The sequence below is a fragment of the Andrographis paniculata genome, unplaced genomic scaffold (genome assembly GCF_009805555.1).
Source record: "Andrographis paniculata isolate CXL003 unplaced genomic scaffold, ASM980555v1 Contig70END, whole genome shotgun sequence".
In the NCBI taxonomy this organism is placed as follows: Eukaryota; Viridiplantae; Streptophyta; class Magnoliopsida; order Lamiales; family Acanthaceae; genus Andrographis; species Andrographis paniculata.
Window position 1 is genome coordinate 2,833,800 of NW_026137607.1, and position 18,487 is coordinate 2,852,286.

Sequence of the window (18,487 nt, forward strand, 5' to 3'; positions counted from 1 at the left end):
TATATATTGATTTTATAGGTAAAATGTATAATGACATATATATTAAATTAAATTGGCAAAACTGCCTATATCCTATGTGGTTTAAAAATTCGGCACATTTCTTTCATGTACTTTAGAAACTGCGTAGCACTTCCCTGTGTTTTCAGAAATTTTACACACTATACTCCTTAATTAAATAATTGTGACATAATCATTCTCCCTCATCACTCACTTTTTCTTCTCCCACCGACAAAAATCCCCTGCGACCGCCCCACCCCCTCCCGACACCGTTCGCAGCAACGGAAGGCAGCGACCACCACGACGAATGCCCGACCACGACTTCCCCGGAGACCACCATTGCGAATGCGCGGCATCGATTTAAGAATGGACAACCAACTTTATTTCTTCAATCGCTGAACTTGTAAGTCACGATTCCAGTTTTCATCTCGGTCTGCATTGGCGACGATTTCGGGTTGAGAAGTTCTCCGATTTCGAAAGTCTGTTCCTTGGTTTTGGATTAGGGCTATATCGGGTTGAGAAGTTCCCCAATTTACCATATAAGAAGAATTGGTGTTCAATTAGATAATTTGTTGTTTCTTTCGTACATTTTCATTAGTGTCTCCATAAACACATAGGATGCACAAACACAAATGATGCACATTCAGATAGGAAATTAGTCGATTATATAATTTCATTGGTATCTTCTTCGATATTACACAATAAGATTTGGTTTCAAATACGTACCTGGAAATACTAAATCGGAGGCTGAGCAATGTCGAACAAGGAATTCGGAGGCTGGGAGATGCTAAACAAGGAAATTTGGATCATTAACATAAATTGGAAGAATTTGGAGTGGAAGGATAAAATGGGGAGTTTGGGTATATAAAGGAAACAGTCACACATATACTCGACACAGGAGTGCTATACAATTTCTAAAGTAATGAGGGAAATGTGCCGAGTTTCTAAACCACATGGGATATAGGCAGTTTTGTCAATTAAATTTATAAAATTAGTTATAATGCAATTTGAATATTAAGTTTCTCGGATGTTTTGGAAAGAATTTTTCGATGGAATAATTTTTTCACTTTAATTTAATTTATTTCTTATTTATTGTTAAAAATTAATTATTTATTTCATACATATAAATATATTTTTATTACAGTATTTATTAATTATTTTTAATATATTTAATATATTAAATTATAAATTATGTTTGTAAATTTAAAATAATTACTATTATTAATTATTACATATAAATTATTATATTTGTAAAATATATAAATCTACTAAACTTAAATCAAATAGAAAAGACAAATATTATTAATTTATTTATATATTTTTTAATATATAAATTTTACATTAAAATTTAATAAATAATAATTATCATAATAAAAATATGTATATATATATGAAAGATTTATTCTTTTATATTTTACACCATTTTAATAAAAAATTATTATTGTTTTTTAATAAAAATATTTTTTTCAAATCTAAAATATAAAAACAAAAATTTACTCCCTCCGTCCCATATATAGTGTCTATTAAGAATGTATTAGCGAAAATTATTATCCTATAATATAAATAATTATAATTTAAAATTAAGATAACTAATTAGTTTAATTAAAAATAAAAAAATAAATTAAAAAATTTAAAATGAGATTAAAGTATGTGGGACGGAGGGAGTATAATATTTTTATGCTTTTAATAATTAACAACAAAAATTCTCATAATTTTTAAAATAAAATGAACAAAAATTAAACATTTTAAAAAATAACATATCAATATCATTAATTATCATTTTATGTATAAACAACTAATATCAAATAGTTATTTTACCAAATATTTTAATACAACCAGCTAATTGAATCAGCTAACTAATTATTAAAAGCATTTTTGATAATTATAAATAAATATTTATATTTTTTTATTTATTAATATTGTATAAAAAATTAGTTTTACACAATGACATATATTTTATTAAAAATTATTGTTATATAATTAAATAATTAACTCACTGCCGGTTTTGCATTACCACGCAAATATATTCATTTAATTTTTTATTTTTATTTTTTTTTAAAAAAAGCTAAGTGCTAGCTCCTTACCCGTAGCCTGCAGGGACTGTCCCCACCCATCGTTCTTTTGCCCAAACAAACCAAATAGTAATTTGTAGCCTGCAGAGACTGTCCTCACCCAACCCATCGTTCTTGCGCCCAAACCAATCAAATAGTAATTTAGCAATGCCAAACCCAAAAACTTGTCAAAAGAAATACATCGTTAGTGTTTTAATTTAAAATTTATTTTGCTATGTTAGCATAGTTTTTTTTTTTTTTATTTTTATTTTTATATATATATATATGGTCATTTGCAGCCCACATATATATGCTTTTATATATATATATATGCAAATTGAAATTCTCTTTTTTGGTTAATATAAATTTTTTATTTTTCGTAAATATTCAAACATGGTATCAGAGTCTATATATTTTTTTTTTATGGAATAGACATAGCTATTAATCCTCATTGTTTTCGCCGCCAACGTCGGCGCGTGACAGCTGCACGCGCCTCCGACGCAAATCTACGTCGTATCTCTCCGGCGACCGCTGCCTTCCCGCCGCATCCGGCGGTTTCCGGTCACCGTCTTCTGCTTCGATCCCCGATATCCTGGTATGGTCGGTTTTGCCATCTGACTTGAATTTATTTTGCGACTGTTACTGGGTTGGCCTGCCCAGTCTGATTTTCTGCACGATTCTTTTGTGCGCTATACTATTCTTGATTTTCTCGCTTCATAGTATGGCTCTTAAAATGGATCGTGTAAACGCTCCCGGGATTACTGTTCTTCTTTCTAGTGATATTATGATTTGTGGGCTGAATCTATGAACAGTTTCTTGATTGGTAAAAGATTATGACACTATGTTACTGGCGACTTTTCTGCACCGGTTGCTCATGTTATCACTTCTACGGCGCCCCTCAACAATAAGGATCTCATAGACTATCAGAATGCCTTGGATAAGTGGGATAGTAAGAACCACATTATTCTTACTTGGATTCAGAATACCTCTTCCATTCAGATTCAACTTCGCAAAATGGACACTGCCAAGAAAACTTGAGATTATTTGTAGCATCGTTATAGGCCACTAGAGACATGCATTATCATCATCTTATAGGGTTATTGAATGCACTGACACATGACTCGCGCCAAGATATGATTGAGTTCATCTCTACTATACAGTCTATGTGGGATCGCATTGATGAGGTAGACATACAGATTGAGCACTTTCGGTTGATTCAGCTCTTGATGAAGCTTGGTCCATAATATGAGCATGTGCGTGCTTCCTTACTTAATCGTCATCCCTTGCCTTCCTTAGATACAATGATGAAGGATATTTCGTTTGAGAGCACCCGCCTCAAGATGCTTACGGCTCCTATCCTTGATTCGGCCTTGGCAGTTCCATCTTCTACTCCTCATTGCAGAGATAATCGAAAGGATGCCCGACCACCTCAGTCTGATAACTGTCGCAGTTGCCCGAATGTTTTGCCCTAAGGTTGAGTGTCACTACTGCCATCAGAAAGGCCACATCCGTTTGCATTGTCCCAAGAATCTCAAGGCTGATCAATCCTCTTTCGGCTCTTCCTCTACCATTAGTGCTGCCACTAGCGTATCACAGTCGCCTCAACCGCATCCCACTCTTGAGGACCTACATCACATGCTCACTCAGGTTTTATCAATTCATCATTCATTAGCCTCGACATCAGGTAACAACACATGGTATATTGATTCTGCCTGTTATAACCACATGATACCTGACCCTCGCATTTTACATTCCTCCCAACCTGTCACCTCATCCCCTCATATACTTACCGCTGATGGCACATCCATGCGCATTACTCATACTGGTCATATATCGTCCCCCCACCTCGATGATGTTTATGTCATTCCAAAATTAGCCTTAAACCTTGCGTCTGTCGGTCAGTTGGTTGAGCAAGATCTTACTGTAATTTTTTATTTTTTTGGTGTGCAGGTTCAAGACACGCAGACGGGTCAGATACTTGGGACGGGTCGCAAGACAGGCCACCTATTTGAGCTTGACCACCTTTGCCCTCGCCAGACACCATCTCTTTCCACTGCAGTCTCTCCTTTCTCTTCCTATCACTTGCACCTTAGACTTGGTCATCTGCCAGTTGTCCAGATTGGTTTTGGGGTGAGGTTGCTCTTACTGTTGTTCATAATATTAACCGCTTACCCTCTTCTGTCCTTCAGGATACCACACCTTTTGAAAGGCTTTTCCGCCAGGTATCTGATTACTCTCATCTTCATCATTTTGGTTGTGTCAGCTTTGTTCATCTTCCTCCTCATGAACGTAACAAATTAGAACCACGCACCCATCTGTGTTGTTTTCTTTGGTATGGGATAGAACATAAAGGTTATCGATGTTGGGATCCTTTGTCGAATCTTCTACGTATCTCTCGGGATGTTACTTTTTGGGAGCATAAGTTCTTTTCCTTTGAGTCTAAATTTTTCATTCCCTTTGAGTCAGAGTCCCCGATCTTTGTTCTGGATTCCTTTCATCCTCTTGCAGGTCCTAAACCCACGTCCGTTCTTGCTGGTCTATCTGATGTTGATCTGTCCCCACCAGCTGACCCTCATGCGCCTCGTGAGCCTGTGCCCAATCCTCCGGAAATTCTAGTTCCTGCCGCCACTGATTGGCGACCCACCCGTGTAAGTCGTCCTCCATCTCATCTACTTGATTATCATTTTTTTCTGTCATTTTATCTCACCATGAACCCAGAACCTTTCGTGAGGTGAACTGTGATCCCTTGTGGCGCGATGCTATGTCTGAGGAATTATAGGCTCTTGAGAAGACCAGAAAGTGGGATATCGTCAATCTTCCTCCTGGCAAGAAACCTATTAGCTGCAAGTGGGTATACAAAATCAAAACTCACTCCGATGGTTCTGTTGAGCGCTACAAGGCTCGCCTTGTAGCCAGGGGTTTTTCGCAGGAGTATGGTATTGATTATGAGGAGACATTTGCTCCAGTTGCTCGTTTGACATCTGTCTGTTGTCTCCTTGTTGTTGGTGCTGTTCGACGTTGGCAATTATTACAGTTGGATGTGAAGAATGTGTTTCTTCATGGAGATTTGTCTGAGGAAGTCTACATGACCCATCCACCTGGCTCAGATTTTTCAGGAAAGGTATGTCAGCTGCGCCGTGCTTTTTATGGACTGAAGCAGGCGCCGCGAGCTTGGTTCGCCAAGTTTTTAGTGTTGCGCTCCTTCAATATGGCTTTTCTGCATCTCCCTATGACTATGCTCTCTTTATTCGTCGTTCTCCTTTCGGGATCATCATTCTCTTGTTGTATGTGGATGACATGGTTATTACCGGCGAAGATACTTCTGGTATATCCGATCGACAGACCTACCTTCATCGACACTTTGATATGAAGAGTCTTAGTTAGCTCCATTATTTTCTCGGACTTGAGATTTCTAACGCTCCAGATGGCATATATCTATCTCAGGCAAAATATGCATGTGATCTCATATCTCGTGCAGGTCTGACTGATAGCCAGATTGCATCCACCCCTCTCAAGGGGAACTACCAACTTGCTCATTTCGACGGCACTTTTCTAGAGGATCTCTTTTGCTATCGTCAGTTAGTGGGATCCCTGATATAGTTGACGGTCATTCGCCCTGACATAGCTCATGTGGTTCATGTTGTTGCTCAGTTCATGACTAATCCCCAGACGGTTCACTATGTTGTTGTGTTGCACATCCTTCGTTATGTAAAGGGAATACTCCTACATGATTTTCATTTTTCTGCTGAATCTCTATTGGTCCTTACAGGTTTCTCTGATGCTGATTGGGCAGGTGATCCGACTGATTGTCGCTCTATCACAGGTTATTGTTTTTTTCTTGGGAGTTCCCTTGTTTCTTGGTGCAACAAGAAAAAACTCTCGTTTCTTGCTCAAGTGCAGAGTCTGAGTATCATGCTCTTGCATATTCGACTTCAGAGCTCCTTTGGCTTCGTTGGCTTCTTTTTATCTCGGGGTTCCTCAACCTTCTTCCACTTCCCTCCATTGTGACAACACGAGCGCGATTCAGATATCCTATAATGATGTCTTTCACGAGCGCACCAAGCATATTGAGATTGATTGTCACTTTGTTTGTCAGCATGTTCATGCAAGCGTTGTTTATCTCTCTTCTGTCTCTTCCGAGGATCAGACTACGGATATCTTCACCAAGTCCCTCTTTCCAGGCCGGTTCTCCACATTGTTGAGCAAACTCAAGTTGGTTTCTACTTTACCACCTTGAGTTTGAGAGGGGGTGTTAGTATATTTTTTTATATATATTGTCATTTGGGGCCCACATATATATGCCTATATATATGCACATTGAAACTCTCTTTTTTGGTCAATATATAATTTTTATTTTCCACAAATATTCAAACATGCTATAAGTATAAAAAATTGTATCGATAATATAAAAAATAATATCTTATTTTCGATATTAACTTTTGTAAAAATATAAAGTATATATTGAGAATGTATCGGGGAAAAAATTATGAGCATACAAACTCAAAAATACTAAATATAAAATATTTTAAATTTTAAAAATCTGAATCATCCAAAATAGTAAATATGATAGATGACTTTTTGATAGATTCTTTGCTATGTTATATTGAAAAGAAAATATTTGAAAAGATTGATACATAAGCTATTTTTCAATGTTTTCAAAATATGACGACTCGAAAAATACAATTGTCTGACAATTTTATATGTATGACTATTAATTCTAAATTTTAGTCCCCCCTTATTTGAAATCCTGTTTCTGCCTCTGAACAAGAGTACACACCATCCGTAGATGCTGCCCTGACAAACATAGCTGCTTCAGACGGGACACTCTATAACCCGGTTGTCCATACCAAATATATTAGGATTCTCAGGGATCGACTTCCATCAAAAGTGCTAACTTCGCCCTACGAAAAGTCACACGATTTGATTGACTTGTTTAAGATTGGTCCGGAGGAGGAGAAAGTTATCACGTGGGCATTCATGTGAAATCATTCAACTAATTATCTTCTTTCTCTAATTGTAACATTTATCTCCTTTTCCATAAATGATGAAATTAGTACCAAAATTATTATATATGTCATTTTTACTATTTTATCCATTGATTTAATATGGACCGTTAATCTACTATATGATTGAGCATAATGAATTCCACATGCTGAACCTATGTTTCAACACCATACTGGAACACAAAGGCAATATAATCTACACTATTATATTAAAAGAAATATATATATATATAATAATAATAATAACATAGAATAAAAATGTTTATTTAGTACTTAGAATTTTAGATATTTTTAGTGTGAGAGATGAAAATTTATGCTATTTGTACTATTTATTTTTTATGTCATTGTATTTAAGATTAAAAGTATCATTATATTTGTATTATAAGATACTAATAGAGGTATTTTTATCTTTTTTTTTTCTCTTGATTTATACTATGTTAATATAATAATTAATATTCAAATATTTATACACAAAAAGCCAATAATACTCTTCTTTTGGAACGGACGAGTAGAATTATATTTTTGGTGATTTTTTTTTTTAATTTTTTTTTTTATTGATTTTTACTATTTTGTGGATATATTTAATTTTTAATATTATCTTTTAAGAATTGATGGTGTGTTTATTTTGTGTTTTGGTTTGAATGATTTTTTTTTTTTATGTGAGGTATAAAAAATTGTGTAGGTAATATAAAAATAAAGGTAAATTGTTTTTTAAGTCCAGTATCTGACACCCTTTATCATTTTAGGTCTTTAAGTGGACTATGTCTTAAAATGGCTCTGTAAATAAATTTTTTCCGCTAAAATAGTTCTCCGGTGCCGGACTCGCCATATTGGCCAATCGTTGCTAATGTGGGGCTGACGCGGCTAACATGTAATCACCACATAGATGCCACGTCGGATAACCATTTTAGCGAAAAAAATTTACTTGCAGGACTATTTTCAGATAGAGTCCATTTAAATGTCCTAAAAATGACAAAGGGGCTCATATACATAATTTAAAATAGTTTACCAAGATATTTTGTAAAATAAAAAAGAAAAAATTCTAAGTGTCGCCGAAGTAACATCTACGTAGTAATAACATGTCAACCACGTCCACTACAAAAAAAAATTAGAAATTGCAATGGAATATTGCTACGGAATACAATCTATTGCAAAATTGCAACGGAACTTGCTAAGCAACAAATAAATAATCTCAATTGCGTAATGTTGTGAGAGAATACTGTAATAGAATAGATTTGTCACAAATATTTTTGAAATTACACAAGGAATATAATATTCTGTTGCAAAATTGCGAGGGAAATAGCAACATACTAAATTTGTTGGAGATTCAAAAAAATTATGCAACGAATAAAATATTTCGTTGCAAAATTGCGATGGAAATAGCAATAGATTAAATCGGTTGCAGATTTTTCAAAAATTATGCAACAAATATAATATTCTGTTGCAAAATTGCGATAGAAATAACAAAAAATTAAATTTGTTGCAGAGTTCAAATTAAAAATAATAATAATTTTTATTTTTTTATTTTTTTATATACTTTTATTAATTTTAAATTTTTTACCACATATTGAATCTGCCCTAATTCTCATTCGCGCTACTCACTCGCAAACAAGCTCGAGCTTCTAGCATTGCTCACCACAAAGACATATTAATTTCTCCGAATCAAACTCCCCGATGCTCGCCGCCGATCATCTGCTCTGGCGTCGCCCCTTCGAGGTGGCACACAAATCGACTTGAGGCTGGAAATTCTCTTCTGCGTGGTTCAAAGAGGCATACCCGATGTTTGTTTGGTAGGTTTGGATGGCTCTGTTTTTATTTATTTGGAGGATGTGGTTTGTTTTATATTCAAAATATCTTTGTTTATTTTTCAAAAAAATGTAACGATTGTGAGAGGAACTTTATCATTGCAGTTAAGCTGATCTTCCAAGCATTGCAGTTAAGTCAATTTGCCTTTCCTACAATTTCATCTCAATCGAGGAACTCTAGGAAACATATACTTGAGAAGTATTTGATTGTACGAACCCTAACCTAGATAGCCAGTAATTTAAGAATAATATTAGCTAGTTATATAGCTGATTGATTCTATTTTTGAAACTAATGGTTTTCTTTGAGTAAATAAATATTGTTCCTTAAGATAGTTTAGAATACAATATTTTGAGCATCATTAGACTACTATTTATGGTGAAACTAGACAAAGTAAACACTGGAAATATATGTAATACAAATGCAGGGGGCTAGATTTAATATCATAGAATGATTTGGCTTGTGAGGTGTTGAAGATCCTTTTGCATGGATCTTGACAGGATCTGCATTTTATCTCTACCATTCTTTTGGTGTTCATTTGAGAGTTAGTTGTCCGGGACCGGAGGTAAGCAAATTGTGTTGTCAAGGAAAGGTTATGACGTTGATTTTGACATGTGATGTCGTATTAAAAGCTCCGGGCCAGGGCTTACCCTCCAAAGTGAGGTTTTGGGGGAACCACTTGAGCTGAATCTTGAATAGTTGAAGTTGTGCCATTGCTCTCTAGATACTAGATGGCTAGACAAAGAGCAAAGGAGTTCGTTTTGAGGATGCTTAGAAACTAATATGTGTGGTGTGAATGTGAAAATGAGATAGATTGTAAATTTTGTGGAATCTTAGGAATCTGTCATTTCATTGATGAATAAGTCTTGCAGACACAACCAAAACATAAGTTCTATAAGTTTTACCTGTCTTTAATGGTTATATGTATATAGCTTTTTTTGTTTTTTTGTTTTTTTTTTCTTGCATTTTATTGATTATTGGAACAGAAATATTGTGTTAATGGATGTGGATATTTAAAACAGATACTAAATAAAAGAGCAATTGAAGCATCAGATCAAGAAAGGCCTATTCCAGACCTTCGTGTCGAAGATATTGTGGAAATAAAACTGGTAACAAATCATCTTGATTTTTAGTTATATTTTCAGTATGGACACATTTCTGCTGCCAACACTCCCTGATTTGTTTCACATGTGAATTGGAGATATAATTTATTCTTTATAGGAAGTCCCATAGAATAGGAAAAGGGTGTCTATATATAAAAGTATAATTATTTCGAAGCAAAATGCTGGAATCCACACCACAATTCGGATTCGGTGGATCATTGCTGGTGTAGGAGTTGAGACTGTGTTTCCCATGTAAATATTCATTCTTGAGAAGTTTTATTGCACATAATTATTTTGTTGCAGCGATCAAGCATCTCTTTGAGCAGTAATACTTCTGTGTCCAATGAATAGTTGACTTGATTTAATAATGAATGATCATTAGCTAAAGATTTACAACAAGATTTTTTGTTCCTATACCTAAAAGAGATTTCTCCTATTAAGATGTAGGTGGTCAAGAAGCCAAGCTTATACTAGAAACACTAAAAGAATTGTTGTTCACACAGCAAATATACTTTTGTCTTATAAAATAAATAACTAGGATTGAGTTACACACCCTAGTGGAAAATTGGAGCACATATAGAAGGGGCTATATATGAAACAACTAGGTAAATCATAATCATAATGAGGGTTCTATCATTTCTTAGCCAGACTTGATTTCAAGAAAACAATTATTTCATGTTTTCAGTAGAAGTTTACTATAGTAAGATTTCAATGTGATTTTTTCTGTTTTTTGTTCATTTCCATCATGGTCTATTCTTTTCTGTAAAGTTGTAACCTACAAAAGAACTCAATAAGATTTAGTAACTAGACCAACAACCAATCTTGTTCTTTCCAAGTCAACTAGTTATCTCAATAAGATTTAGTAACTAGACCAACAACCAATCTTGTTCTTTCAAAATCAACTGGTTATTTTATATGTTGGTACATATAAACTTTAGGAAAGAAAGAATGTAGTGCCCGCCCATATCAGTGATTATGGTTACGGGAGATTCAACATTTTTTTGTCCAAAATCAACTCAATCTTGTTATGTGTGAGACTCCCACCTTTAGAGAGATGTGCCCTTCCTAGCTTTCACTCAAACTTCCCGACAATGGTAATCCAATTCTCTTTTACCAAAAAGGTTACCCCACTTCATGAATCTGTGTATAGGGTCAGGATGTGTCTGATAATAATACCAGCCTCTATATAGAAGGCATTGTGCACACATCAAACCTGATTATTTCAGTTTAATAAATTTTCTTCACAATTCATCTTTCTGCGCCTATTTCAGTTTTTGTTTTACTCTCAAAGCTATGATCTTATAATCATTTTGTCTTGGTTGTTTCCTATTGTAAATTTGAGATTAGTTTAAATTATTACTTATAGAATAAATTAATACTATTGTGGTAATGTATAGTGTAGCTTTATTCATTTAGAAATTAATTTAGTGATAATTCTGAAAAATAGCTAATATACAAGATTAATTAAGAGTTGGACCCCATAATGATCTTTTCATTAATATATTTGAACTTGAAAACCTTGGATTAATTAGTTATAGTTATACCATATTGCTTTGCATACAATGTTCAATTTGACGAGTTTACATATACTAGCTCTAATAGTGTAATACTTTAAAATTCATGCTGAGTTTCACTTAAATAAATATATTATATTATAGTTTTTTCGAGATAAGCATTTCCTAGCATAACAACTGCTTATTTGAGCATCAAGCATTGTTTTTATGCCTGACTTTAGAGGATTGCCATTGCCACAAACAAGATACTCAATTGTTCTTCTAACATGGCTTTTTCTTTGGTGTTTTTAACTTTTGATACATTAACATGTCTATCCTTAACTGGTTTCTTATATATCATTACTAAGGATGTGTGGAAATATCTTATTGATTTTTTTTTAATTAACTTTGTTATAATCAATTTGGATAGCCAAAGCTAGATTGAGCATATAGTTCTGAACATGATTTTGTATTTTGGATGCAAATTTTTAATGTTTTTTTTCTTATGTGTAATGAATAGAGCAGTTGGACAGGATTGATTGTATGCGGCGGACTTGTAAGTTTTGGTACTAATATATATATATATATATTAATATTGTTATTAGCCAATCTTTCCATTGCATATGGGTAGATAGAGATAGTGCTTCATTGATATCACTACCTGTTCTCGGAATATACTGCTAATGATGGCTGACCAAATATCTTAAATTGTATTGTAGTTTGCACATTGTCTGTTGACCTCTTTTCATTTGTGGGAAGAAACCAGAATTCTAAAGACATACATACAAACAGCCTGACAGACAACTCTAGATAGCTCAAGATACAAGACAAGGAAGGTAATTTTATGATTTTGTTTGGAAAACTAACATGGAATTCATCTAAATTATTTTCAGGATGAGGTGGATGCTGTTGAAGCACACCTGACTCAACAATGAAATCCGTCATATGATCAGGATGATGTATTCCTCACCGTAGTATCCCGTGACAAGAAAAATCGCATTTATCGGTTGGGGTCATTAGGTGCGACTATTTCTCCTCGACCATTATCCCTTCTATAGCGATGGTCGTACTCCAGACACGTTTATTCTTGAGGAACGATTGACAAAGATAGAGTGTGAGTTGGGTGAGTTGAGGACATATCTTGCCGAGGGACGTAGTCAATGGGAAGTGATGCAACAACGTTTCACAAATATGGAGAACCAACAACGAGCCATATACTATTTGAACTTGACCATTATGGATCAATTACGACGTATGGGAGAACCATCCATTCATAGGTCCGAACCCGATTTAGATGGTGGTAGTGCTCCAATATCATGATATTTTATTATTACAAGTTTTTTAGTTACGACCTTAGTTGTTTTGGTATGATATTATGGTAACTTGAATTAGATTTATACATTTTTTTGATATGTGCTACTTGCGGTATTGATACTAAATATATTGTGTTTTTGTTCTATTGACACTGTTTAAATTTGAAAATTTTATATGATTTCAGTTAGTTCTTGTATCTTTGACGAGAAATATTAATCGAATCATTAAATTTTATTGATTATGGAGGATTGAATTAATATTTGTGAGATAGATATTGAAAAAAAAAATTGACAAAAAATGAGCAAAAAATCTACTACAAAAATTGCGGCGGAATTAGCAATAGTTATATTCTCTCGCAATTTGTTATTCTATTTGCAACGGATCTTGCAACATATATGTTCTTTTTTAAAATGCGTTGGAAAAACTTGCAATAGAATTAACAACAAATCTTTTCAATTATATTGCACTATGATAACAATATATTTTTGTAGTAAAATTCCGTAACAAAAAATTGCGACAGAAATGACGGTCATTAATTCTATTGGAATTATCTGCAACGGAAAATTTTTAATTATCACATTGGATTACTACAATAATATTTACTACAACTTCCACTTGGTCGCAAATTCCGTTGTAATTGAAAGTTATGACAGAAATTTTGTCATTTGTGATGAAATTTTTCCGTAGTAATTTGTAGTTTCTTTTGTAGTCGTCACTAATGGCGGGCCATCATGGCAAGTCCGACATCGGAGGATTATTTTAACAAAAAATTTTTAGTTACGGGACTGTTTTCAGACATGATCCACTTAAAGTTCTAAAATGATAACTGGGTCAGATACGAGACTAAAAAACAGTTTACCCTAAACATAACGAATGTGTGTAATATTACTCCCTCCACCCATAAGAAGGGTTCCATTTTCCATTTTTGTCTGTCCCAAAACAAGAGTACCATTTTCTAATTTAGTAATTGTACTATCTACCTAGCATAATAAATATCATTTCAACTTACAGTATATTACTCAAATGCCACCACCTTTATATTACACAATACTAATAAGGGTATTTTCGTCTTTTTTACTACAACTCAATATAATATTAATATTAAAAAATCTACGTGCAAAAAACAAATGTTACTCTTTATGGGCGTAGGGAGTAATATTTTTGAAAAAATATGTTGTTAAATTTTAACAAAAGAAACAATTAAATATTAAGGGAAAACATTTATATTTTACCCAAAACAATATTTTTTTTATAAGTCATGCACTTCACTTGGTTCGACTTATATGATCAAATAATAATTTTACTTATTTATTTGACGTAATATAAATAAATATTGATTAAATATTTTAAGTATAAAATTAGTTTTTAATAAAATAAAAAATTAAATATTTAACTTAATATGACAAAATTATAAACAACAAAAATTCTAAAAATACCAAACAAATACAAACACAATATTCAACAAAGTTATGACATAAATTTGAATGCTCAAATAAAAAAAACACAAGTAAAGCAATAGGAAGAACAAAGTAACACAATTTATATCTTACTCAAAGCAGCACTATCATCGAAAAGTCCAGTGAACAGACGAGAATAAGGTAATTAGAAGAGAAAATAAAAGGAGGGTTTAGGATTATTGAGAGAAAGTCTATACGAGGTCAAAAGGATTAGGTCTCTTTATAAGGATTAGGGTTATTTGTAGGTTTTTCCACTCAACAAATTAGAGAATCTTTCTTGATATATATTCACTGTTGTGTCGTGAAAATGAACTAAAAAAATATGTATATTCCGATTCTCCATGAAATTATAATTTAATTGTTTTATATAAAGCAGTCTAGGAAACAAAGTGATTTTGACAACTCTTACAAGATATTCTATATTGAAAGAAATTTGTGTACACAATAACAATATATTATGAGAGCCTAACGACGATTGAAAAAATACAAAACGTAATGTACAACGGTAAATCATGACATATTCATCGTCAATATAATACCGTGCAAGAATTGATTACACGGGATAATCTTATTAGCTAGACTATGTAAAATCTAAAGATAATCAGCAAATTTATTAACCAAATGGCTAACTGAGATGGATTTTAAAAATTGCTTAGATGAATGAATTTGAAAAACTACACTTAAGACCAATTGTATTTTAGAAATATAATGATAGTATTATATTGTAAGAATATAATTATCAAAATAAATTCGATAATCACGTTGAGTGGAGATAGGACATCTCTCCGTAAAAACGAATATGTCTCGATAGTGCCTCCGGTTCGTGAAGCAACATTCCTAAAGATATAACGATGTTCGTCTTCGAATTAGGTGACACCCTAATATTTCATAACTCTGACGAACTAAAATGAGATGAGCTAATATCTTGTCGGGAGGCTCGAAAAGGAATGAGAGAGCTAGGAAAGTCGTCGGAAAACTTAACTGAAGAAATCGCCGGAGAATTGAACCAAAGAGAAGATGGAGATGTATTGGTTGATGTGTGTTTAGAATGAGCATGGACTTTTATAGGCATAAACTTTCATGGGGATTTAATTCTCCAGTCAATACCGACATGGACGACATCAAGTAATGTGCAGCTCATCAAATTTTATTTTGAATGGTTTTGAATATATGTAATTATATGCAATTTGAAAATTTAAATTTAAAATTGCATTGGTGGCATGCATGAGAATATTTGTGTGCATGAACATTTATTATGCAATTTCATGCATATGATGAAAACATGGATATATCATACATTTGTAGGCGTGCATGTACTTTTCCTTTCAAAATTGATTTCCATGCATATATCCATGTATGTCTTATATCAATACATATATTTTTTTGTGCAAATTTAAATTCCATGCTTTATGCAAATGTATTTTTCGGCTTTTAATTTATTTTTTAGGCTTAGAGTTTAACAAAATATTTTATTTCGATTAAGCGAACATAATAGATTTCGTCAAATCTAGTATTCACTAAGTCCAAGCCTCAACCCACGACCAATAATGGTCCGGGCAAGCGGCGCATGCCTATTAGGGACAAAAAGCTCAATTTTGTATGATTTTGTTAGTGTTAAAAATATTAATTTTTATGTATTTATATACAATTTGTCCCTCCAAAACTATTTAAATTCATATGTAATTATGTAATTATTATTTTTTGAATTTATTAACTAAATATTAAATAAATTATAATATTTTGCTCACCCAGGGATATAGATGCAAGTTCCGCCACTAGCGCCTATGGCTTACCGATATTGATATGCTTAAATCATATTAATAATAATTTTATAGCTCACATGCATTTCAACTTATTGAATAATTAATTTTAGAAAATAGTTCTTAAATCCCTCCACGAATAAGACAGATTTTCAATAACCGCTACCACATTAAATGCATCGGGGAGCAACATCCCCTTAACTTGGACATTGCATAAAAAAAAGTTGAAACTCTTATACTTGTCCAAAACAGAATGCCCGTCAACGATATGGTATGATAGATATAACGATACAATATACTTTTGGGTACCCGCATCATCCGTTTTACTTGACGACATTTGGCCTAGGCTACTCCATCATTAGGTAAAACATTTTTTGTTGCCAAGTTTTAAAGTTTGCTCCGTTGAATTTCGATAGTTTTTTGCAGGGTGATGGGTTGTGCCATTTTTTGTCCCATAAACATCTTGGTCAAGACAAACATATTTGGCAGTATTGGCATCGATGAGAATGAAGCTGGAAAGGTAACCGGTGGCGGAAGTAGTGGCACATATGATTATGTATGTTTGTAGATTAATAACAATTATAATTTATTATTTGGATGAAAATCTACTAATTTATGATTCGATTTTAATTGATGTAAGAATGGAGTGATTTGAGAAACTATACATGCCCATATCAATTCTCCGACTGAAAATCAAAGGAATTATGTAAAAGCTTGATGAAAATTTTATAAATTAATGGGATATTTAGAGATTGAGTTCTTGTTTCAAGAAAATCCATTAAAAATGATTTAGATAAATATTAAAGGATTTATTGTAAATTAATTGGGGATTTATGGAGATTGAGACTTGATATTTTTTAAGGAAACAATCCAAGACTAGAGATTAAGTTTGAAGGAACAATTAAGGCGTAGAAAGGATTTGATCTTATATAAAAGGAGAATTAAGAAATTAAAGGGAGCATTACAATCCATTCATTGACTTGGAGGATTGATGGAGACTATTGGAGATAAGGGATCACTAGAAGATCATCATTATTCCTCTGGATAATTTATCGTTTTTGTTTATTTTAATTATGAACAACTAATTTTCTATTCTAGTTCGATTAAATTTAGATTCCATATTTGGGTTTGTGATATGTGTTTTGATATGAATTAAGTGTGTGTTTCTTTGGTAAAAGTTTGGAAATATTTAATTTGAGTTTGATATTAAAATAATATTTGTGAGAATGTTTTGTGCGTTAATCGAACATTTACAGTTGTAATTGTGTACTTACTTAATGAAGTGGTAAATAAGGTTTTGGATAAAACTATACACATTACATTCCTATTCAATCGAAGGTAAGACTTCCTGGGTCTGTGAACCGATTCGAGCATTTTCTCTTCCAGGTAAGAATTTTCTCTTCTAGGTAAGAATTGTTCACATTCTTCCCCACCAATCCGTTCTTACGCCTATTTCTCCTTCATTGTTTTTTTAATTTCCCTCTCTTTTTTGTATTTTTGTTGTATTTATTTTTCTATTTTCTCTCTTGTGCATGTGTCTTGGGTGTTTGTTTATTTGAGTCTAAAGGTTGGATGTTTTGTGTGAATGATTTTTTTCATACTTGATTGGATATATAAATCTTTTTGTAATTGATTGAGTATTTGAATTGAGCTTTTTCCGTACTATGTTTCAGTTTAAAAAATTATTTTATGATCGTACCTAATTTATTTATTCGATTAAAGATGTGATTGAACTATGATACTATTACCGCCGATCTAATAAATAAAAAATAAAAAATAAAAAATTAGACATTATGCTTGTATCTAAGGTCTATAATCAATTTATTAATTGCTCATTGAGATTATTTGAAATCAATTATTGAATTCGTTTTCATTTATTAGGGTAGATATTTAGTCTTCATTTGAAATATATTATTTTTCATCGCTTTATGTTGCTTTTCATTCATTTCACAACGTATATATAATTTTATTTTAAATTGTCCAATTAAGAAGTAATCATTATTTTTTAGTAACTATGGATCCTTTTTTTCCCTGCAAATACTCCTATTTTAAAATCACATCATTGTTTTTATATAAAAAAAAAAGACAAAATTGTCTTTTTACTAGCCACTAAAATTAAAGTACTATTATTTTTTAAAATTCGTGTCAAAAATAAATATTTACGAGTTAAAATTTTTATCACTCTCTCCCCGAATATTTAATTGTGACGATATATAAAACAATTTATACAATCCCCATAGATTCGACAGCGACACCGTTTATTTCGCAATGTTTACCGATGTCAGAGAATTTTTATTGGAAGTCCGAAGGCTACCAGTGATAGAGGTTGAGACAACATCAGTGGTTTTTGACATGGTAGGCAAGACATCAACAATATCAGTTATTAAATTGGTTTATGTTGACGAAAGAACTATCTATAAATGAATTGGAATTCATTATCACCTATATTTGGTTTTACGATTGTAGAAAGTTATGAGGTAATAACAAAAGAATCGGAGAATAGAGC